The 24,729-nt window shown below is 41.8% G+C and overlaps 1 long non-coding RNA gene across 1 annotated transcript in view; it reads right to left on the bottom strand.

Moving 5' to 3' along the window:
* The window catches only part of LOC112549223, a 31,079-nt gene extending 6,556 nt beyond the window's left edge, over window positions 1-24,523 (bottom strand). Inside the window, exons 1-2 of the long non-coding RNA XR_003092594.1 lie at window positions 24,400-24,523; window positions 1,770-1,848 (exon numbers count right to left, since the gene is read on the bottom strand). This is a non-coding gene — a long non-coding RNA (uncharacterized LOC112549223). The remainder of the gene's footprint in view (window positions 1-1,769; window positions 1,849-24,399) is intronic.
* Between the last annotated feature and the right edge of the window lie 206 nt (window positions 24,524-24,729).

Here is a 24,729-nt window from a genome sequence, read left to right as displayed (position 1 = left end):
GGGGTTTTTTTTTGTAGACACCACATGATCACCCAAGTGAAAGGAACCTGAAGACAAACCTGAGCCTTGCTATCCTTCCCCATCCTTTCACAGCTAACTCAAAATTTATTTAGTAAGGAAGAAATGGCAGTACTTTTATTCATCCACCATTAGTGGTTTAACCTCAGAAGAAGGGAAGCGTTTTAAAAATTTGAGGCAGACTAAAGGTCATCATCTTTGGTCTCAGGATGACTCCTTCCTCGAGAACATGCACATGTATGCATCTACTACATACATGCTGTCACACTGAGCATACATATTCCCTCATTGTCACTTTATAAAGGCACATCAAAGCTTATATTTTAAACAAAATGGGGCAGCAATAGTTCATAGTTGGTAGGATTGGAAGGGACCTGAGCAAGTCATCAAGTCCGACCCCCTGCCATGGGCAGGAAAGAATGCTGGGGTCAAACGACACTGGCTAGGTGATTATCTAGCCTCCTTTTGAAGAACCCCAGGGTAGGAGTGAGCACCACTTCCCTTGGAAGTTGGTTCCAGATCCTAGCCGCCCTGACTGTGAAGTAGTGTTTCCTGATGTCTAGCCTGAACCTACTTTCAGTCAACTTGTGGCCATTATTCCTAGTTACTCTAGGTAGTGCTCAGGGGAACAGGGTCTCTCCCGTTCTCTGCTGGTCACCCTTGGTTAAGTTTATAGATGGCCACAAGATCTCCCCTCAGCCTTCTCTTGTGGAGGCTGAACAGGTTCAGGTCCCATAGCCTCTCCTCGTAGGGCCTGCCCTGCTGCCCTCTGATCATGCAAGTGGTCCTCCTTTGGACCCTCTCAATGCTGTCCGCATCGCCCTTGAAGGGCGATGCCCAGACTGGACACAGTACTCCAACTGCAGCCTGACCAATGTCGCATAGAGGGGGAGGATCACCTGCTTGGACCTGCTCGTGATGCATCTGTGGATGCATGACGAGGTGCAGTTAGCCTTACTGACCATGTCCCCACATTGGCGGCCCATGTTCATCTTGGAATCAATAGTGACTCCAAGATCCATTTCTGCCTCTGTGCTGACAAGAAGGGAGTTCCCCAGCCTGTAGGTCTGCTGCTGGTTCTTCCTCCCTAGGTGCAGTACCTTGCGCTTGTCAGTACTGAAACCCATCCTATTCTCATTCGCTCACCCCTGTAACCTGTCTAGGTCCGATTGCAGCCTACTCCTCCCTTCTAGCATGCCCACTTCTCCCCACATCTTAGTGTCATCTGCAAATTTGAACAAGGTGCTTTTCACCCCCTCGTCCAAGGCGCTGATAAAGATGTTGAACAGTGCGGGCCTGAGGACTGAGCCCTGGGGAACCCCACTGCCCACCTCTCTCCAGGTCAAAAATGACCCACCACTCTCTGGGTGCAGCCCTCCAGCCAATTTGTGACCCATCTGACTGTGTAGGCACTGACACCACAGTCGCCTAAATTTTTAATGAGAATGGGATAAGAGGCAGTGTCGAAGGCCTTCCTAAAGTCCAGAAAGACTATGTCCACCACGACACCTACATCCAATGATTTTGTAACCTGGTTGTAGAAGGCAACCAGGTTGGTCTGACAAGACCTGCCTCTAATGAACCCATGTTGGTTGCCCTTAAGCATAACAGGAGAAGAACAAGTAATTAGGCAAAAATAAAAGGAAGAACAGAGGGAAAAAGGCAGTTCTAAACAAGGACTGACCCAAGTCAGTCATATTCAGCAGCCGTGTAGTTAAAATTATTATGTGCAGTGTATCAAAAGGATGTACCTTATTAGTACTGGAGAAAATGATCTGATGAAGTGATGAGTCCCACAACACTTCAGACATATTTTCCAATCTTGCTGACCTGTGCAAGAAAATGTATCAATCAGCATTTTGGCAGCTCTATCAGGAAAGGCATGTCTGAAAAGCATCTCAGAATATTTTTTAGAGGAAAATATATATGATTACTTATTGGTAACACTTAGCAATATGATCTCCATTCACAAACTACATGCTGAACTTCAGATTTCTGGACACTTCCTATCGCCATTAACATTTCAAGTGTATTTTGATGCTTGTCATTCCAAATATTTCATAAAGATTCTTATATTATACAATAGGCACATCTACATGTGATGCTACAGTGACATAGCAAAGTGCTATGGCAACATAGCACTGGCGGGCATCTGCACATGACCAGCAGGTACTTCGTCGTAGCAACACGCTCCCCTGGCATAGCACACCACAACAGCAAAGTAGCTGTTAAAAATAACCATGTGCTGTGTGTACAGCACAGTACAGGCTGTTACTTCCTTTTAGTACCAAAAGGAAGTACTAAATCATGGTGAAGTAACAATGTTGCCATAGCAACACATGTAGACACGCCCAATGAGACCTGTCACCTGTTGAGTATGTAACTATATGATATACCCATTTTTAATTTTTTTTGAGAAAGGCCCAGACAGATCACACATGTAATAGTCAGTGGGTACATCTACATGAATCACTAAAAGTGCAGTAGATTAATTCTACTGCGCATTAGCATGTCACGGCAAAAGCTGTGCTAATGCGCTAATGCACAGTAGAAGTAGTAAAAGATGCGTGCCAGTGCTACTGCTCAGTAGCACCAGTTACAACGCATTGTTAGTATCTATTATTACAGGTACTAAAATTAATGTGCCATAATTATGGTACAGTAATGCATGTGTAGATGTGCTCAGTGTTACCCAGGCTGTTAACATAAGCACCCATAAGCCAGCTATCCAAAGCCATTTGCCCTGTTGAGCAGTCAGCATGACCACAAGTGTTTATATAGCACTATATGAGAGCAAAAATTTACCAGAATTCACATAAAACCTTCCTGGGTCTTGCAGCTCCCTTTCACCATGCTGACTTGAATAACCATCCCTTGCAAAACACCTTGGGCTAAATCCTACACCACCTACTAGGTGCCTGAGTATGATCCTATTCCACCCACCTCAAATCTGAAAAACTGCCAATGCATCTATTTTTATAACAGGCTGTCAACTTAACTTTAACGCTAAGTCACAAAAAAACAATGAGGAGGAGGACTCACCAACCTTCTGCATTAACAGTTTTTCTGGGATTTAAGCCAGGTAAAATAGGATCACATTTAGGCACTTCATAGATAGAGTAGAATCTGGACCTTTGAGTCCTGAGGTCTTTGTATGGACCCTAACCCAAGCAACCTTCTTTGATCTGTAGCAGGAGGCTAGAAGTAACCTGAATATGTGCATGGTACAGTCACACACCTTCATTACAATAAAATGAAACAGTTAAAGGGACACTTCTACTTGAAGCCTTTTATCTACCAGACTTGCTTTGTGCACAGGCAGTTTCCCAGTTTTATCAATGGCCAGGTGCCTCATTCTCAGGCATTGCTCCAAGGGGGAGTTCACGTGCATTTTCTTGGGCCTCCAAGCCTTGCTACAGGGCACTTACCAGGAGTAGAGCAGAAGAGCTTCTGCTATTTCTGTTTTGGATCAGAAGAATATTGTTTTTGTCCAAGGGTACCCTTGCATAGAGCTGAGAGTGACCAAAGCTGGTAGACATACAGAGGGCTGGAGAAAACCCCCTTTTCACTTTGACTCAGTTCTATTAGATAAGAACACTAATATAAATCAGCTGTTACTGTAAGTGTTTTCCTACTGCTCACTTTAAGCTCAAATCTGTGGTGCTCAACCTTTTGGTTTGATGGGCAGGATGAGTGGTGCAGAGCTGGTCTGCAGGCCAGATCCTGCCCATGCCACCTTGGCTGGCTTGTGCGCACCTGAATTGAGCCCAACACCACTTCAGCTGGCCCCTGCACCCTCTATCTAGCATGCAGGGAATAGCCACCACTCCCTCGCTGCCAAATTTTTGGACCCTAGAGGATGGTTGCAGGACAAATGACATGGCCTGGGGGCTAGGGATTGAGTACCCTTAGTCTTTACTGTACTTCTGCCAGTAGTTCTGAAGTTACAGCAAAACTAAACTGTAGTGGGAAAACTGATGGGATGCTCATATGCATGAAGTACAGGAAATGATTGTGCAACTACAGCCCTGAAAGGCAGTGGAATACTGTTGGAGTCAAGCTGGCAGGGAGCCACTGATAAGTATGAGAGATTGCATACTGCCAGTATGGCTTATCTGTAGTGGGCTCCTCTGCCTATGTAGCTGTGCTACTTATAAGACTAGGTACAGGAATTCAAAAAGCCCTAGGTGGACTCAATCTAAGTTACGTGGTTTTCTGGTGTAGCTTAGATCAGTACTGAATAGAGCACACACCCACCCTCTGGTGGGGGAGGGATGGTAAATCTTAGACCAGGTTCTGGCATTTTTAAATCAGGCTGTATGTACTGAACTTCCATTCTGTTAACAGGTATAAACTGGTTTCCTTATATCGGTAAAATGTAACGTCTCTACGGTCCTGGCCTAAATGTCTCATGCAGATGTGCTGCATCCTCACACTAGGATTAAGTCTCACTTTACATGGCTGCAGTTAATCTCAATAGGGAGTTTGCAGCACTGTTGCCATGCCAGGCAAAAACCCATAATGTAGATGAGCTCTTAGTTTTCTGCCAAAGGTGCCATAGTCACCTGCTGGGAGAGCAGCAGGCTTGCACTGGAGGCCAGCACTTGTTGCAATAGAATTCGCACCTCTCCAACCCTGGAACAATATTTTTGCTCCAGTGAAGCTCCACTGAATCATGGCAAGCAGCAGCAAAAGTCACGTTAACTCATAAATTGTGCTTTGGGGAAGAGATCTGTGTATTTAGTATTTTGAAGGGGAAGGACTTTTATCACCTGTGTCACAAAGGAAGGAGGACCCCATTCTGTTTAAGTAAGGACTGACTGTTTAAGCTCCAGGTACGGCAATGGAATTTGTGGCTGTTCCATACCTCTGCAAATCCGTAAATGAAGCCATGATTTGTTAAGATAAAGCAAAAGGAATAATGAAATGAAAAAGAAGATATGCATTTCCCTAAATTGGCTTCATTAAATGATCTGGGAGGCAGAGGTGTGCCTGGGCAGCCATGCTGGCATGGTGCTGATCATAGTGGCATGGTTAGCCACTGCTGCAATCATGGATATTTCTGTGCCCCCCGCCCCTTACAAAGGCAGCACCTGGGGCTGCTGTCTTGGTCACCCCACTTAGTTATGCTACTGGTGGGAGGTAGAATAATCAATTAAAATATTTGCTTGGCTTCCTGATCAGAGGGCAGAAACGGAGCAATAGCTTTTTTATTTGGGAAGACGAATGACAAAATGGGATCTTCTGTGTGAGAGCTAGATCGAATTTGTTCATCCCTTTGTACTAAATGCACTTAAATGGCAATACAAACACTATTTTTCTACTGATATTTTGCAATTCAGTAGCAATAATAATATTTGTGAACTACATTTCTGGGCAATCCTTTTGAATTTGTATGCAGTGTTTTTAATATGGTCAAAAAGGCAGTTATTTCAAGCGTAGGTGCTGGAAGACATATTAGTATTGTTCTTAATTTTGAATATAATGTTGTTAACATGGATACTGAAATCAATCAACATTCTACTGTGGGCATTCTGACTGGCTAGATTGCATGTACATACTTCTATATAATATACAAATTATGAATATACAAATGTATAAAACAGTATAGAAATAAAATAACATATATTTCTACATTTCTTATATCTTATTTAATCTTTGTGTCAATTACAAGGAGTTGGTTTCAGACAAAAAATGTGCTCATGATTCCTTTCACTTGGGCATACTAGTTGGAAGAAATGAATGATCCCCTGAGATAGTTTCTCAGAGGAAAGGAAGTGTTTGATGAATGAGGTTAGAAAGGTCTCAGTGTAGCTGTGTCATGCCTCAGTAAGGGCTTCCTCAGAGAAGAATGATAGTGGTTACTGTTGCCTTTACAGATGTGGGAGGATATCCAGGCAGCTGACTTGCAGTGTACTCTTAAAAAAATAGCTTACTATATTCCTACAGCTTCATTTGAAGTGATCAGGATAAGCCAGTTGTGGTATATTCAGTTATTTAAATGCTGTAAATCAGTGTTATGTGTTAAAAACACAGATGGGAGAAAGGTTTGTTTTTATCAACTGGGAATTATACACACAATCTGAATGATATCCCTTTGACAACAATTGTTAAGTTTCACTGCCATTGTCACTCAGGGACAAAAATTAGTGAATTAAAGAGAAAGAGAGGGAAGTTACAGACACTAACTGAGAGAAAAACCACAAAAGAGGGACAGAGCAAGCTAATAAATAAAACAAGAGCCTGAAGGGAAGAGCTGCTTTGTCAGAATATAAATATTTCCTTTCTCCTTTTATCTTTAATGTGGTGTGAGGAGCTTATTAAAGGCAAGTGTATGTCTGTCCCTGGAGCCCATCCACGTAACCATGCAGGGAGCTGAATCCAACACTACTAGCATATCCACTCATATACAAACTCTTCTCTGCTGGAAACAATTGTAACGTACCAAGTAATGAAAGGGTAAGAGAGAATCCATTGTGGCATGTAGAATTCTTATCTTGATGGGCCTGATGTTGTATTATGTTAATCATTCAGCGACGCTGACAGAGGCCTAAAGAAGACAATTCTCTGCTCCCTCTGGGTTTGAATTCCAGGAAAAGCAGATGTTATAGACATTGTTTGGTATTACATGGTCTCTTTTATTAGGCAAGAACAATGTCCAGGTTTGTGACAAAGCCAAATTTTGTCTCTTAGTGAATGAAAACAGGATGGTAAAAAGCCCCTGTGAGTGCTGGAGCCCTTCATTCCCTTTTTGCATTATTTAGTGGCCCATCTGAATAGAACACACCTTGCGGTCCAGTAAGTACCAAGGAAATTATTCCTTTTAACCACTGTTCAACAAGGACTCTTTCTAACTGCAAGGAAGAATTTAACCTTCTGTCCAGTGTCCCTCTGAGTTCTGATCATAGAAAGGTAGGACATTAAAACACAGAGGAAAACCTTGAATTAATAGCTTCTCCCTGTCACAGATCTGGTTTCTGATAATGACTTGATTTCCGTTCCCAGCTTTGGCACCAGCACCTCTTTGTTGCCCCTTCAAGATGTTCGACCATATGGCTGCGCAAAGCTAAACCATCAGTCAAAGCTTCCAAGTCAGGAAGGGGTATAGTTTCAAATTGCTGCCAGGAAAGTCTTTCCCACTATTTCCCTTGCCCGAGCTGTCACAGATACAGGTGTCAACCTGGCTCCTTTGCTGCAGATTGCTTTTCATCTCCTCCTTAAAAACCTCAGTAGAGAGGGGAGGAAAAAAAGGCTTTGCATTTCCTCTACTCAGGCCCTCCACTGGAAAAGTGAAGGGAATTCATTGTTGGTGCTTACAGAATCCCCCCACTGCTGCACTACTGCCGCTCTGACAAAATGATCTCCACAGGCCTGATTATGCAGCTATGATATTACTGCAGGCAACTAACTCGTACTAAAGGCAAGCAAAGCTTGATATGTGCCATGATTGTTCAATTTAGATTCACCCTGCTTTGGTCCAGTTTCTGACTTGTGAAGAAAGGCACTTGTTTCAATTGTTTATTTTGTTTTTAAAATAAATCTGATTCTCCTCTTAATCACACTAGCACAAATTGGAACAGAATTGGCCTGCATTTTTCATGAAAAAAAGTTTTCCAAAAAATATTTTCCATTAAACATTGTAGATGCTACCTGCATTTTCCGTGTTAGTTTTTTCTATGACATTTTACATAAAACTTTACAGAAATTATCAAAATTGCCTTTGATGTAATGTTTGAAAAAATTTATTTGTTGAAAATGGAATTCCCCCCAATGGGTTTTCAATAAACAACATGTTTTAGAACTGATAATGATAAAAACAGAGTGAAGAGGGAATAACTGGGTCTATGTCAAATGTGGTAAAAATGAAATACCTTGGATATTTTACATAGATATTTCCCCATGTGAAAAGGAACACCACTGATACCAAAACAGTAACATTAGCATCATATTTTATATAATCTGTCTTGATGCTCAGTTGACTTGCGCTGGTGCAAAATCTGGAATAACTCCATTGAAGTCAGTTGAATTTCACTTACATAAAACCAGTCTACATTCAGAATACGGCTCAATCTCCCCACCATTCCCATCACCCTGCTCTTCATGCACCTAGTATCTGAGAACTGATTAAAGAATCAGGCCCTGTCTCTTCTAAACATATATTTTCCTCTTCGCATCTTTGGCATTTAGATGCTATAACAATAATGGCTTTGGAAAATACTTAAAAGATCCTTACTCTGAAAGTTTGTTGAATAAATGTGGAGGCTAATGACTAGTTATTAGTAATAAATTATTACTCAGTTGCTTGGATTAGTTATAAAGCAATAACTCTTGGTGCCTGTGTAATACCTTAGGACTGAATCCTCAAGACATTACTCATGCAAAACTTACTGACCTCAATAGGCCACAAATTAATGAATAAGGCCTAGTGCATGAACAAGATCTGCTGAGCAGTAAATGTCTTTATTGCTATGTCTACGAAAGCACCAAGCAGGTAAGCACCATACTGGCACCTAAATACAATTAATTACAATTTCATAAGGATTACAGAGACCTGGTGGGACTCCTTACACGATTGGAGCATAGCCATAAAGGACTATGTCATGCAGAGAAGGTACCAAGTAGGGAAAAAAGGTGGAGATGTAGCTCTCTATGTGAAGGAGCAGTACACCTCCTTGGAGGCCAACATTGGCTCCAAAGATGAATGGCTTGGAAACCCTCTGGGTCAAGCTGCTGTGGGAGGGTGGGGGGCGCACAGCAAGAGAGATCTAACTGTATGTGTATACTACAGACCACCAAACCATGGCAAGGAACTTGATCTACAGTTTACCCGAGAACTAACAGAGGCTGTGCAGGCTTGGAACATGGTCGTCATGGACGACTTCAATTATCCAGACATCTCTTGGGAGGAACGCTCGGCCAAGTTGGATTGGTCACATTACTTCCTGACCTGCATCGAAGAGCTTTTTCTGACTCAGGAGGTGCACGGTCCAACCAGAGGTAACGCTCTTCTAGACTTGGTCTTGGCCAAAGGAGATGACCTGGTGACTGACTTAAACATAGAGGGCAGCCTGGGTGATAGTGACCATGAAACTATTACATTCATGGTCCGTCGCAAGACAAATCAGACAGCAGGCTTGAAGTTTTGGACTTCAAAAATTAAAATTTCAACAAGCTCAGGTCACTAGTAGGGAATGTGCTGAGGGACCAGGGACCCAAGGTGAAAGGAATGCATGAAGAGTGGTTGTTCCTAAAGGACACAATCCTCGAAACACAAAGGAAGTTCATTCCCATGTGGAGGAAATGTAGCAAAAGGGCTGGGAAGCCCTCTTGGCTAAACAGGGAAATCATGGTCCTCTTAAGAAAGAAGAAAGTGTTGTATACTCAATGGAAGCTAGGGACAGCCCCCAAGGAGGACCGTATAGCAATGGCCTGCACTTGTAGGGATCAGATTAGAAAAGCTAAGGTGGTGACTGAACTAAAATTAGCAATGGGAATCAAGGACAACAAGTTCTTCTTTAGGTATGTAGGGAATGGGAGGAAAATGAATGGGAGGGTGGGGCCATTGCTCAACAACTCAGGACAGCTAGTTATTGGCACTCAGGAGAAAACGTAACTCCTGAATTACTACTTTGCTTTGGTCTTTCACCGGGCCAAGGGGAAAATCACACCAGCTAGGGTAGAGAATGAGCGAGGTTCAAATGACCACCTTCCTACAATTGCCATAGAACTGGTGTGTGATCAATTAAAGAAATTGGATGTATATAAATCAGCAGGACTGGATGAACTTCATCTGAGAGTGCTGAAGGAGCTGGCCGAAGTCATCATGGAACCCCAGGTGAAGCTCTTCCAAAACTTGTGGTGCTCTGGGGAGGTCCCCAAGGACTGGAAGTGGGCCAATGCTGTGCCCATCTTCAAGAAGGGGAGGAGAGAGGACCCGGGTAACTATAGGCCAGTTAACCTAATTTCTATCCCAGGGAAAATCCGGGAAAAAATCATTAAGGAGTCTATGTGGAAGGCAGGATTCTGAATGACAGCCAGCATGACTTTGTTGTGGGCAGGTCTTGTCTTACCAACCTCATCTCCTTTTATGATCAGGTGACTCGCCACCTGGATAAGAGAGAGGAGGTTGACATTATATACCTTGACTTCCAAAAAGCTTTCAATCTGGTATCCCACGATGTTCTTGCGAGAAAATTGGAAGACTGTAGGCTTAATTGTGGGACAGTCAGGTGGGTAGGAAACTGGCTGCAGGATAGGACCCAGAGAGTTCTAATGAACAGATGTATCCTAATGAACAGATGTGTCATCTGGCGGGAAGTGGCCAAATCAGTGTTTGGTCCTGTACTTTTCAACATCTTCATCAGTGATTTGGGTGAGGGGGTGAAGAGCTCACTGTCCAAGTTTGCAGATGACACCAAGTTATGGGGAAGCATGGTAACTCTTGACGATAGGCTACAGATACAGGAGGATCTAGACAGGCTAGTAAGTTGGGTGAGTCAGAACCAGATAAAGTTCAACATTGAGAAATGTAAAGTGCTCCACCTGGTGCAAAACAATTCCTTGCACACCTACAGGCTTGGCAACGTCAACCTGACCAGCACTACGAATGAAAGGGACGTGGGGGTAATAACAGACCACAGTATGAACATGAGCTGGCAGTGCGACGCAGTAGCCAGTAGAGCTAACAATACCCTGGCATGCATCAATCAATGCATCTCCAGCAAAACTAAAGAAGTGATTCTCTCACTGTACCTGGCATTGGTGAGACTGCAGCTGGCCTACTGCATCCAGTTCTGGGTGCCGCACTTCAACAAGGACATGGTAAAGCTTAAGAGAGTCCAGAGAAGGGCCACCTGTATGATCAGAGACTTGCGTGGCAAGCCATACAAAGAAAGGCTGAGGGATCTGGGACTCTTCAGCCTGAAAAAAACGAGACTGAGAGGGGACTTGGTAGTAGCTTACCGCTACATCAGAGGCATACAACAAGGGCTCAGTGAACAACCGTTCACCAGGGCATCCTTGGGGAAAACTAGGAGTAATGGTCACAAACTCCTGGACGACCATTTTAGGCTCAACATTAGGAAAAACTACGTCACAACTAGGGTTTCCAGACTGTGGAATAAGCTCCCTCCAGAGGTGGTAAAATTGTCTACCCTGGAAATCTTCAAGAGGAGACTGGACCTTGCTGGGGTCACCTGACCCCAGTTGTGTTTGCTGCTTGATGCAAGGGGCTGGACCCGATGATCTTCCGAGGTCCCTTCCAGCCTTACAATCTATGAACCTATAATGCATCCATAAGATGCTTATTGACTCTGTGTGCTGGAGCCAATAGTGCTATATTGATATAGAACATAAGGTCAGGCTTTCTGGTTCAATTTAAACTAAAACCAGATTTAAACACATTATGGACTACTGTCAAAAGCCTGATGTGGCAATGAAGTCAGTGACTGAGGGAAGTCCATGTCTGACAGAAACAAGAAGATATACAGAATTAGCACTTGCCATCATGGGTGGACCCAGGATTTTGGATCAGCAACCAATTCTGTGGGGTGGCTGTACCCCTGCTTCCAGGGGCAGACAGATTGTGCTGCAGAAGTGGCAGCTGGGGACTTTTTTAAAGTCCTCCTGAGGCAGGTAAGAACCCAGCCCACCCCCGCTCCCTTACCCCCTCCATTCCACCCTTCCCCACCCACTGCTTCTGCTATCCCTGCTGCCTCCAGCTGTTTGAGGGAGGGAAGGGGGGTGACTTCAGAGCTGATCCTGCTTCAGGCTAGCAGGGCTGAGTAGGGAAGCAGGCTTAGTTGGGGACAGCAGCAATGGCAGCGGGAGGATTCCCACTGCCAGTGCCTGCTCCTGGGCTGGTGGAGAACACCCCGGGGGATCAGGCAGGGAGGGGGAAACTGCTTGCTGCTGCCACTGTCCCTAGTTGAGCCCAGACCTTCCACAAATATGACTGGAACAGGACAGGAGCAGCTCTGGAGCATCCGCTGTCCTTAGGTCAGCCAGGGACACTGGGGACAGAAGCAACAGTGAGTGGGGTAATGGGAAGAGAAGGGATGTGCCACTGGGCATGCAAGTAAGAGTAGGGGAGGAATCTTACCTGCTCTGGGGACTTTAAAATGTCCCTGGTTGCTGCTCCAGTGGTGTGATCCAACAGGAAGGTTGGGCCACGCCACTGTATCCCCTCTGGATTTACCCCTTCTAGCTGTAGATACAGATGCAATCTAAGAAACATTTACCTTGTATATAATGCTATTGCTTTATTCTTCATTCTTGCTTTTTCTAGTTTCCTTATATCTAATTACAATATTTATCTTTACCACTGCAACATCCGCCTGCCCCTGAAACAGGCGCCATAGAAAAAAATTAGTCTTTAAGATACAACCCTGCCTTTACCTTCTAACAAAAAAATAAGCAAAATTTTGCCAAGACACTATGTTTAATGCCCCTGCTTTTGCAAAAACTGCCACTAGCTGTTATGATATCCATTTTACATCTGCTCTAAAAGACATTTCACCACACATACCCATAAAAATATGCTGGGCTATGTGGTCAGACAGAAGTGTGCTACCTACTGGTTTATCACACTAATTCCTATGCCACCCTGGACTTTCCTGGGACCCCCTCTTCTCAAAAGCGCTGACTAGACCAGTCTCATCTTAGCTTACAATATTCCTATGAGATAACAGACAGAGAGAGTGTGGTTGCAAGCAGTATGTTTTGAAAGCAAAACAGCTGCACATTTTATAAGGGTTTGCAGTTGCACATCAGTATAGAGCCACTACTATTCCCTACATTGAATCATCATAATCTGTTTTTTCTGGGAGATATTACCTTTGTGGTGGACAAAAAACCAAGTAATTGTGTAAAAAAATATTGAGAAGTGTAAGTTTTGAACATTTTAGACACTGTTGAAAGGTTAGTGATTTCAGATATATGTTATACAATATACACCTATAATTTTAAAACACATTCTCTTCATTTGAACTGAAAATTGAAGCCCCACTATTTGATAGCATAGATTTGTGTGCTTAGAAAAGGAAAAATCAATGAATTTATTAAATCCATAGCTTTACCACACTACCTATACAGCAGCTAAACAAACTGTGGCTTTAAAAATTGCCAAGTACAGCTTCCTATGATGAACTGAAGTAAATGTCAAGTCAGTGAATTATATTTAAAAGTCCAGAGGCCATATCTCTGTTTATTTACCTGCAGACATGGTCCAAGACATTTGTATAGAATTTCCACAGCCATTCCAATTTCCAAACCCATTATAATGATACTGCTATACTTGTGTGAATAAAAGAAGCCAGAAATGCAGATTTAGGATTTGATTTTATAAGATCTTGAGAACCTCCTTTGAGATGCTAAGAATTCTCAGTTATCTTTGAATTCAAAGGGACTACTGTGGTGAATACAATGAGCAGGAGATGGTGCAAGAACTTTTAAAAGTCAATAACATAACAGTTTATCACATCAAGGCACACTTAACACCCCCATGAGTAACAGGGAACTGAGGGCATGTAGGTGGCACTTCACTGGATTGAGCCCTTGGACAGTAGATCCTAAGGAGCTGAAAAGTCCTAAATCATATACTTCTCCTGACAGACTTTGTATACTAATTCTATAATATATAGAGAGAGAGATTGAGAGAAACTGATTAAACACACACACACACTCTCACATGTGCCCTCTCTCTCTCACACACACACATATGCACACATTACTGCCAAGTCTGAATTCCTTTGTAATTTCTCAACCCATTATTTTCAAGCATAGTAAGGATTGTGGCTCTACTTCAAGGTACAGTAGAGCCATGGTATCTCAAAGATTACAGATTGTAAATGCCAAGCCCTATTAGGTTGAGTCAAGAACAGAATTTCTGCCATGATTCCAAATGTTCTGGCTTTAATAGGTGCAAAACAGACATGTTATTTCATTTTAGTCTGTGTGAGTGAATTTTACATACAGCTGAAATCTATTTCAGATAGCAGTGTTTCCATACCAAAACGGGATTTCTTGTTCTCTGATGCACTCCATTGCTCCATATGCTTCTAATTATTGCTCAGTTCAAAAATCTATTTCTGTAACCACTCACAGGAGCCTTGAAAGGTACCTTCTATATAGGTGAGAAATGTAGCCCATAAATAATTTCAAAAAGTATTAAACAGGAAAAGCTGCATGGCTCTCCATTCCAAGCAGAGTATGTGGCATTTAAATAATCCTCGCAGCTTTCCAGTAACATATCAGAAACTCCCTGGTGGCTGAGCTGGGGAAAGAGAGGGAGGAGAGCACTAAATATATTAGTGAACATATAATTAAGAAAATGGGCCCTCATTCCCACCAGAGTCAATGTAAAGGAAAAAGATTACTTAAGATGTTGCTTTTGGTCCCTCCCAGGGAAATCAGTTTAATGACTTCAAGACTCATCATTGGCAGTTCTAAAGGAGTGGAGTCAACATAGACTGACTGAGATGAGTGATGTTTAAGCAATGACTTATTAAAGAAAAGGCATTTTCCATTGTTCTGCCAGTTCCATTGTTCTACCAGGAGAAAATAGTAATTTTCTCCTTCTGTCTTTAACTCATCCCAATGATTCATCCATCTGTGTCAAATTCCATTTTTTGATCAGACAGGTGTCTCCTTAACATAATCCCAATATTCTACATTGCAGATAAGGACTCTTGAAAATTGATCACAAAGGACCAGGATCTTTGGCCTGCAGCAAATCCCATGGAAAGGGTCTAAAGGATGGAATCCCCATGAAAATGCAAGCCTTTGTGGAGTTTTTCCTCAATCATTCTAGGAAGCAGGATCCCCTCCTGCTATCCACAAACCCTATAGATACAGTCCCAGGAGAATCCACAAACAAGTAGTGAGCTCCTGCATGGCACCTACATATTTCTTGGGTCAGTAGTGTGCTCCAACAGCCTTCATGTCCATGGCAAAATGATTCCCTTGAAACCGTATTGCAATGGACCCCTTATCACAATTGTCCTTGGACTTCTATTAAAGAAGAAAAATCCCAGGATAGAAGGATACAAAAAACATAAATACAAAAAAACTGCACCTGAAGTGGTAGACAATCCTCTTCCCCATTTGCACAGAAGGGAGATCCATAACACAGAAGATCCCCTTTGCAGTTACATCTTTGGGGCATGGCATACATCAATGTAAGGGTGAGACATCTGTTTATTTAGTAATACTTTAATTGTTCTTGATTGTGAAGTTCAAAGGTTAATTTCCCAAAATAAAGATGAGCTGATCAGGAATAGGGAAAATAAAAGTAATTAAAATATTTGTTTTCTTTCTACTGCAATTTTCGGAACTATAGTTGTTTAAGGATGTTTTAATCTCAAACAGGGAAGGGTAGCAGCAATTCGTAATTTAAGGATTGAGGCGAGGAGAGAGATTATTTAGTAAACAAAAGCTTAAGAATGCCTTAGTTCCTTAAAAAACATCTGGCTAATTCTGTATCAAATAACAATATATGCTACTTTTCTAGGCTTTGGAAACCAAGCATTTCTGGTAAGTTTTAATCAAGCAAAGGGAAATCGTTTGTTTGACTATCAGGCAGAGCCCTCTAACAGGGTGATCTTTAGACTGTAGAAAAACATCTTGGTGGAAATGGTGGCAGCCCCACTGCTGAGGGCTTCTAAAACTGGACAAGATAAAGCAGTGGAACAAGTAAAGCAGGGGACTAGATGATCTTTCCTATCTTTTTATTAGGATCAAATCCTGATTATTTTGCCCATGCAGATAGGAGCATTGAACTCAAATACAATTCTACTTTTAAGGGAAGAGGGATTCTATGATTCATGACAAATCCAGTCCTGCTCCCATTGTATAAGTGTCTGACTAAAAAGGAACAGGTTGATGCCTTTATTCTGCACATTAAAAAGAACCTTATTCCTAGGATTTAAAATAGACTACCAAACAAATGAGAATAATAAATGCTGAAAACTAATGTTCACTGAGACTGGGAGTATATATAAACATGGAACAAAAAAGTGTCTAGTGCCCTTTATTAATAAAATCTAAACTACTTTCTACCTCCTGACATATGTATCTAGAGATTTCTAATGCACTGGTCACTGTAGAATCTGCCAATACTAGTGCACAATAAGGTTGGTGCTATTTCCCCCGCCCCAATATCAACATAATATCATTTCATCTATCCTCTTGCTAAAGCATCTGCAGTCTAGTACTTACATAGTCTACTTAATTCAGCAAATGAGAAAGAAAATACACCTTTTTTTCTGTCACTGACAGTAACAAGGAATAAGATGAAAGTCCAACAGGTATGTGATGAATGATATAAATTAGTCAATCACTCAAGTTTTCATTAGCTCAGGAACCATGCAAAGCAAGAGATAATTTAACATCTACTAACTGCTGTGATGCCTTCTGTGATGGCTTGGGGAATCTATTTACACTTATAAATCCTGATTGATTTATGAAATTAGAGTACCACTACATGAGGAATTCACAATATTGTCGTTAGTGACATGTGGCATACCTCCTACACAGGAATGATGGAGGGTAATTAAGCACTGATGATCTGCCCATTCAATGGAAATACCTTAGGACAGTCACATCATGGGCACTGATAGACCTAGGGAAAAAAAACAAACCACTTTACTGGAAGAGGAACTGCATCTGTTTGACTTGGCTCCCCAGTGTCTGTATAGTTTATGTGCTACAGTGGGGCTTTTTGGTGCTTTTAATTAATAACTGAATCAGCTCTTAGATAAAAGCACCAAAAAGCCCTGCTGACGTGCATAGGCAGACAAGGTTCTTTGGGTGAATCTGATATCTTTTATTAGACCAACTTAAATAGTTGGAAAACAACTGGAGGCAGTCACTCTTCCCACAACACCCTGGGGAGAAGCAGAGGCTGTGGAGCTCTCCTCATGCTGCTGCACAGAGAAACAGTGGCAGCAGCCAGGTCCTAGCACCCCAGCTGGGTGATTGCAGCCAACAACCTGAAAAGACTGCTGATTGCTGCCCTAATCCAATACACTTTCCCTCCAAACATTTTCACTTATTCTGCTTTCCCAAATCCATCAGTCTCTCTCTTTTTCTCAACCCACAATACTTTGCTAACCACAGTTCCATCTCTGGCAGCTCCCTTAACTGGTAGCAGTACAGACTATGGGTGGGTTGGTTTTTTTGCATTCTCCTTCTTGCAGGTTGCATTCTTCTTCTTTAGTTGGAAAACAATTGTTTTCCAACTAAAGATATCAGATTCACCCAAAGAACCTTGTCTGCCTATGTCCTTAGACCAACATGGCTACAACCAACACCCCTGCTGAAGTGCATGAGCTATACATACACTGGCAAGTTAGGTCAAACTGATGCAATTCCTCTATTGGGCATGTGCTGCGCTTGGTGACAGGGCACACTGAGCTGAAAGTAAAGCGCTTAATTTTTTTTTCAAGTCTGTAAGCATCATGACCTAGCTGTTTCCAAATTCTCTGCAGGAAACTGGGGTCTGAAGGAACAGAATTTATTCCAAAGCAGAATGAAGAGATCAGGTGTTGGCACTAAGTCTTCAGCCACAAAGCCTGAGGAACTTGGAGGAAGGAGCCACAGGTGGAACAAAGGCTCAGCTTTTGAAGGCAGAGGGACATATGACAGCAGGACCAAGAGTCTTAGAAACAGACACTAGAACCCCAAAACGACACTGACTTGATTTCTGAAGAACATTCTGAGAATTGAGGGAAGGGAGGCAGGGAAGTGTATATAAGTGCTTTGTTGTTTTTATCTGGAACTGTGCATTTTTGGGTAATCTGAAGTAAAAAGTAATTGTACTAGAAATCTTGGTAAAATACATGTTATTAAATGTCGCTGAAAAAGTGAATGGGAGATCAGGGGGGCGACAAGTCCAGCTAGAGCTCCAGTAAAACATCTGCATAAGCAATTTCAGTGGATCAGGGTCGGGGGTGGGGGGCACTGGCCTTAGAGCCTGCAGAAGCCAGATCATGAGGTTCCATTTCTGGGAAGGGGGAGCATCCGAGTCTGAACCAAGGGAGTGTATGAGAAAGGCTGGTGCCTGTCCAGTCAAGGAAGCGTTACCACAAGGAAGCGATACCATGCCTGCGATACCTCCTGTGACTGAAAGAGGCAGATGGAAGCTGTGTGAGACCAAGTACCATTAGGATTTTCAGACAGAAAGGTTCCCTTTTGATGAAAAGGAAATTGCAATCATGAACACCATTTTTTACACAGGCTCTGGATGCCATTCCTGCATCACATCATGGCCTAGCTAGACCTAAACAGGATGATCACTGAGGCCATAGACAATAGAGAACATATATATAGTGATCAATAAGGCACACAGATAAGGAAATAGACCACACCTTCTATATGTTATTTGATATCAAAGGCATTGTAGCTTAAAAATGGATTAATTATTAAACAGATTAAATTTATGTTAAAACTAGAGGCACCCAAAATGTTGCTCTAGTGTTAAATGCAGTTTGTGTTTACTTTTTCACTGAACTACTGAATGAGAATAGGTATATCAAATTCAGGGATTTTTATGCCCATATTGCAAGGATGAATGAAATATGAAGCCAGCTAATCCATCTCTTCCCTAGCACAGAGCTGTTCCCCTTGCTATGTTTTTGTCCACTTTCATTGTGAACTTTGAGGCAATGGAGCTTCCCCTGCATCCTTCAAGGTATTATTCCATGGGCTAAAACATATTTTATAAATCCATGATGCAGGCAGCACTGAACTATTTCATTACAGGAAACCACATCCACTCTACAAGCATCCTCATCCTTTTGTCACCTGTGTCCTCCCCATATGCTCTTTATCATTCAGTTTGTCATGTCCGTAATCTAATTTCAAAGCAAGCTCCTTGGGGGGCAGGCAGGAGTAGGGACATAGCCTTTTCTACATCCTTTTCCCCTTCTATGAAGCAGCATGCTCTCCTGGATCACTACATGAAAGCTAGGCCTCACTGGGACCACAAACAGTAACTGACTTGGATTAATATATCAAGACTAATATACATGGAAATAAATATTATAGTCATACATACTTTATTTATGTAAAGTGTTATACAAAGTAGGCATACATACCATCACCACATGCTCAAGGCATCTTATAAAAAAAAAGCTTTGGCGGACGTGGTCCTTTGGGTAAATCTGATATCTTTTATTAAACCAACTTTTATAGTTGGAAAATTTTTTCTTTGCAAGCTTTCAGGTATAAATACCCTTCATCAATCTGAGGAAGCATCTGCAGTTGGTATGTACTCTGCCTGGATGGAATGAATAATAAAGAAGCCAGAGGCTGATATGCATGCAAAAAAGCCAGTCAGTGAAGATGTAAATTGAGGAGTCAGTGGTCAGTGGGTGAGAGACGGGTTGGGGCAGGGGCAAGAGAAAACGTAGCTGGTAAATAGTAAAGAGATACCTGAGGAGTCAGATGTTAGGCAGGTTGTAATATGTCATAAATCCAATTTCTATATTTAGTCCATTATTTTTTGTATCCAGTAGGTTGATAAAGTGAAGTTCATAGGCTCATCTGTGAAAAGTATTTTGTAAATTCCCATCAAGGATTAGAACTGAGATATTGGAGAGAGAGTGGTTTTCTTGTGAGAAATACGATCACATAGGTAACTGGATATTCTTGTCTTTGATAGACTTCCAGTGTGTGTTCATTTTGGTGCACAGTTGTGGTTTGGTCTCTCCTACATATTTTCCATCTGGGCATTTGGTGCATTGGATGAGATATATTACATTTCTGGAGGTGCAGCTGTAAGATCCAGAAATGTTTATGGTTCTGTTGTGCTGTGTAGTAATTGTGGGGGTGGTGATGTGTTGGTAGGTTTTACATTTGGGTATTGCAAGTTGTCCCTGCTCTATAGTATGAATGACCATGTATAAATGCACAAAAAATGCTTCAGAAATGTTAAGGTTAAAATGTCATGGAATTTATTTTATTTTACTAAATCAGTACTTAATTCAGCTAGATAAATTGGAGGCTTTGGAAAGTCAAATAGCAATAAGAACAATGGGAGCCACTGAATAGTAGCAAGTTTCTGCCAAACTGTGAATGGAGAGTGAGGAAATAGAGGTCTTTGTTATCTTAAATGGCAATGATGACTGAAAATCCTGAACCAGATAATCTTAAGAACATTCACCCTGAGGCATCCAAAGTAAGTACTGAGAGACAAGTTGGAGGGTTTTTCCTGCATGAAGAGTTTTGCATCAGATGGGATAGGAGACAACAAAAGGGAAACTACAGTGTTTACAGAGGCCTTAGCACACAATAAAAAGACCACATTGCAGTACTGGCCACATATTTGTATCTGCACTAACATGAGAGATGAGATGATTGAAAATTATTCTTGTGTCGTGGGCCAATCAATATTTCCTTTGATTTGAGGTTTTATGGCTGAACAACAGCACATAAAATCAGAGAGGGAAGACAGAGCACTGAGTGAATGATTGTACCAAAAGATTTTCTGTATTTTTGCATCAACCAAAGGCCAGTTTCTCAGCATCTGTAAAGTTTTTTTCAGCAACGTGTTCTCAGCAGTTGGTTATTTGGCTAATACTAGCTGCCTGTGCTCAGCTGCTAATGAGAATACCTCCGTTTGTGAAGCAATGTTAGCTATTTTGCAAATTAAAACTAGTGAATTTGGATTGAGCTATCTGTATCACTGAAAGTAGACTGTCTGGCAGGGCAGATACTAAGTCTTCCTCACTTCAGTTTCAGCCAACATCACTTAATAAGGTTCTAAATGTGCTGGGGTAACCACATACCACCATCTGTTCTAGATCTCCATTTTTCATGGATGGCGAAAGCTAACAGGGTGGGGAAGGAACTGAATAATGAGTTCCTTGAAACTGTTGAGAATGAAGAAAAATGGTATTTGTCGCATTGATTGACCAGTCCTCCTGGTTCTGGAAAATGATTAGATGCCCTGGTTAAAGGAGTTGGATCAATCATCTGCCTTTGATGCTATGTATCATGAGTGCTGTTGATATATGCCCATGGTGGGGGTGGAGAAGGCTCTCTCCTTTGGTAGCTTTGTTCTGTTTCTCCAGAGACCTCTCAGAAGGTAGTGTAGGGTAATAAATTTCTGTCCTGAGGATTCGTGTAGGACAGATCGCAGTCACCCCTAGGACTATGCTATATAAGATTCTCTCTGGCTGAGCAGTGGGGATGTGAAGCCAGCTAGCCTCAAACTACCCATACTTCCAAACTCTGGTACTGAGCCTCAGACACAGCTGTCAGCCTGGCTTCTCCTTAAATAAAATTGCCATCCTGAGACCAATTCTTCTCCCTCAATAGTAGTTTCCTTTATTCTGAGGATCTGTGTTTGCAGGGGGGGGAGTTTTGAAAAGGGGTAGCATGCCTTCAAGACTTCTCTCCTCAGTCTTAAGGACACAGGATATCCTGTCACACGTTCTTGAACAGCCTTTCAGTATATTTCCACATGATAAGCTTGCTCTTTTTTCATATCTTCTCATGGAATAATTTAGATCTCTTGTCTTCCTGACTTATACCCCAGTTTTCCTTCCTTCTTCTCTCTTAGCTCCGGCACTTTAGTACTGAATTCTGAAGTGGCTTTCAATATGGTATGTCTGCACCTACATGTAAAACCTATATAACAGTAATGTTGTATGACTCCTATGCAAAACATCAGTTGCCTCATCAACTCTCAAAGTTCATGACGGTGAGGAGCAGCGGCCTAATAAGTACATCTGTTAAGCAAAGAGGATCTAAGGGTCCAATCAGCAAGTCATGGTTTAAGCCTCCTGTTTTCCTTTTCCATTTCTCTCACCCCTCCAAAACCACCCTTAAGCTTATAAAAGTGTGACAATATTTTTTAAAAAACTGTAAATTTACATCACAAGCAAACTGACAAGAATTCAATGTGAAAAGAAATACTTTGGATGAAATTCAGCTGTGGTGTTAATGCGTGGTGTTTCATTGAATTCAATGGATTCTACAGCTTCCTGCCCTAGTGATTCATGGACCCCAGATCTTTAAATTGTCCCACTGTTTGAAAGTACAGCAGGACCTTCACATTAGTCCATGATGTAACCTGCCATATGACTTGCATATCTAGACAGAATGCTAACACTCAAGCACCAAGTGTCCATTTCTGTTCTGAAGCTGTTCACTATCATTGGTTTCTGTCACATTTTCCATAAAGCCTAAAACCATTTTCTTTACAAAAAGAGGATCTTTTGCAAAATGATTTCACCAGCTGTGAATCCCCGATTTCTCATGTCCAGAAATCAGAGTGGGCAAAGCAGGGGGCAGGAAGTCTGCAGTTAGCTTCTTTCTGTGCATTGTCATTGATTGGTAGTGAAACATTTCTTTTTAGACAGCATTCTTCACAGTGACTGTCATCAAATGCTTTGCAAAGGAAGTCAGTCAAATAAGCCAAAGAGAAAAAGAAGGTTTTAGGGAAAGTTTTTTTTTTTTAAAAAGTGATTGAGTAGCTCATGGATTGGGATAAAGATGGGACAGAAGAAGAAAAAATAACAGTTATAGTCAAGGAGCAAATGATGCCATAGGAAAGTCTGTAGGAAAGTTTTGTTATGGGAATAAATTTAAATTAAGGATACTGAAATACCATGCTTGGTCAGTGATTGTATGAAAATAAGTAATCCAGGAAAGTAACTATACCAAATTAAAGAATTCAAGTTGTTTGGGATCATCTCAAACTTCTATAACACAGGAAAAACTGATTTCTTTTCCAGAAATAGTTCTTACAACGAAACAAACAATTTTGCCCCACACGTGTTTTTGACGGCACCATATTTAAAAAAACCCACATTTTTGGAGAAACAAATCCCTATTTGAATGTCCATTTATTACAGTATCTAATTTTCTTATATAATGTAACAAAGGTAAACTCCTTATTACCTCACCAATGCTGGGCTATATTGTAACTTCTCTTAAGCATGCGTAGAAGGTGAGGGAAAAGGCAAAGGACCACCTCTCCCAAAAAGTGCATCCTGTCCACCCAGTGGCAGTCAAAATGTTGTTATTATCTGAGCCACTTGAGACAAATACTGCTACCATAATCATATATAAATCCAGAATAAAATAATCAAGGTCAATGGATTTATACCAGACACATTCCCTTTAGGAAAATAAGTGATAGGTTGAACAGCAGGGTCTGAGGAGCATTCAAATCCTACCAGAGTGTGGCTAGGTCACTTGCAGCACTCTTCCTGCCCTTTATTCATACAATGGTGCTCAAAGTGCAAAGACAAGACTATTCTTGGGCCCATTAGGGGCAGGGTATCTCCAGCAACTGTTACTAAGGCAGCACGCCTCAAAACACAAGTATGGATGTAGAAGTGATAACCTATCCCTTGATGTTCACACATTTAGAGTAATTTTGCAAGTATTCAGCTTCCCTTGGCCCTCTAATAATACCCATGCTCTAAGTCACTGGACCCTTTTTCTGAAGGGCAAGCTAAACTTCTCCATAGAGAAACTTTTACTTTCCTTAAAGATCCTGGGGCTTTATATGCTGTTCTCACCATACAAGGCAGGCATGGGGAAGACTTTGTCAGGACTGACTGGGCTTTTCCATTTTTGAGCGATACATAACAAGAGCGGAGCATTTAGAAACCAACTTCATCTGTCTTAAAATTAAAGCTGCTGGATAAATTCACTTCTTCTGCCACACCACAGAAGAACTTAACCTTCATGCTGTAACAGCAACTCCAATCCCACACTTATAAAACACAAGGTGGCTTTTAAAATCCTAGCAAAGATTACTCTGCAAATGAGCAGGGGCTGTTGATTTCTGTTTTAATGATCCTGGGCATTTATATATAAACATCAAGGGATATATATATATATATATATATATATATATATATATATAAACATCTTTGTCTACCTCTTCATGACAGTGTTGATTTTAGGGGGTACACACACACTCACCCTTGATATATGTATCAAGGTATATATACAAATAGATATAGAAATCAACACCCCCTGAAATCAACACCATTGATTTCTATTTTAATGATCCTGGGTGTTATATATATGTTCTAGTGGCCCGATATATATATATACACACATACATATCTCGATATGTATCTATATCTATCTATGCCTTTGATATAAGGGGATATAAATGATATATCTCTTTGATATATATAAATGCCCAGGATCATTAAAATAGAAATCAACACCCCCTGCTCATTTATGGAGTAATCTTTGCTCCTATTTAAAAAGCTGCCTTGTGTTTTATAAGTGTGGATTAGAGTTGCTATTACAGCATGAAGTTAAGTTCTTTTGTGGCAAGATAATTTATCCAGCAGCATTAATATATATATATATATATATATATAATGAATTGTCCAATGAATGGTACTTTACTCTGAGGGCAGCCTCGGAATCCCGCTCCCAGAGGACGTCTTTTTCCCATTTCATTTCACAGCTCCACAGCTGCAAGGAGCTCGCCGAAAGCCCCGCACCCCCGGCGCTCGCAGGAAAGGTGTTTCTGGGGAGCGGAGAGAAATCTTTCCGCGCAAGCCCCCCCGCGCAGCCGGGTGCGCAGTTGCGCGCCGCAGCTCATCAGATCCGGGGAAAACTTTTCCTCAACTTTTTCTCTGATCGCAACCCAGCCCCCTCCTCTAGCCCTGCCCTCCCCCCTCCCCCTGCGACCACCAATCCGCTGCCGCGCTGCGGGGTCAACACGGGACGCGA

This window comes from Alligator sinensis, unplaced genomic scaffold (assembly GCF_000455745.1).
Source record: "Alligator sinensis unplaced genomic scaffold, ASM45574v1 scaffold755_2, whole genome shotgun sequence".
Taxonomy (NCBI): Eukaryota; Metazoa; Chordata; order Crocodylia; family Alligatoridae; genus Alligator; species Alligator sinensis.
The sequence above is the reverse complement of the archived record's forward strand: the minus strand, read 5'-3'. Positions and strand labels throughout refer to the sequence as shown.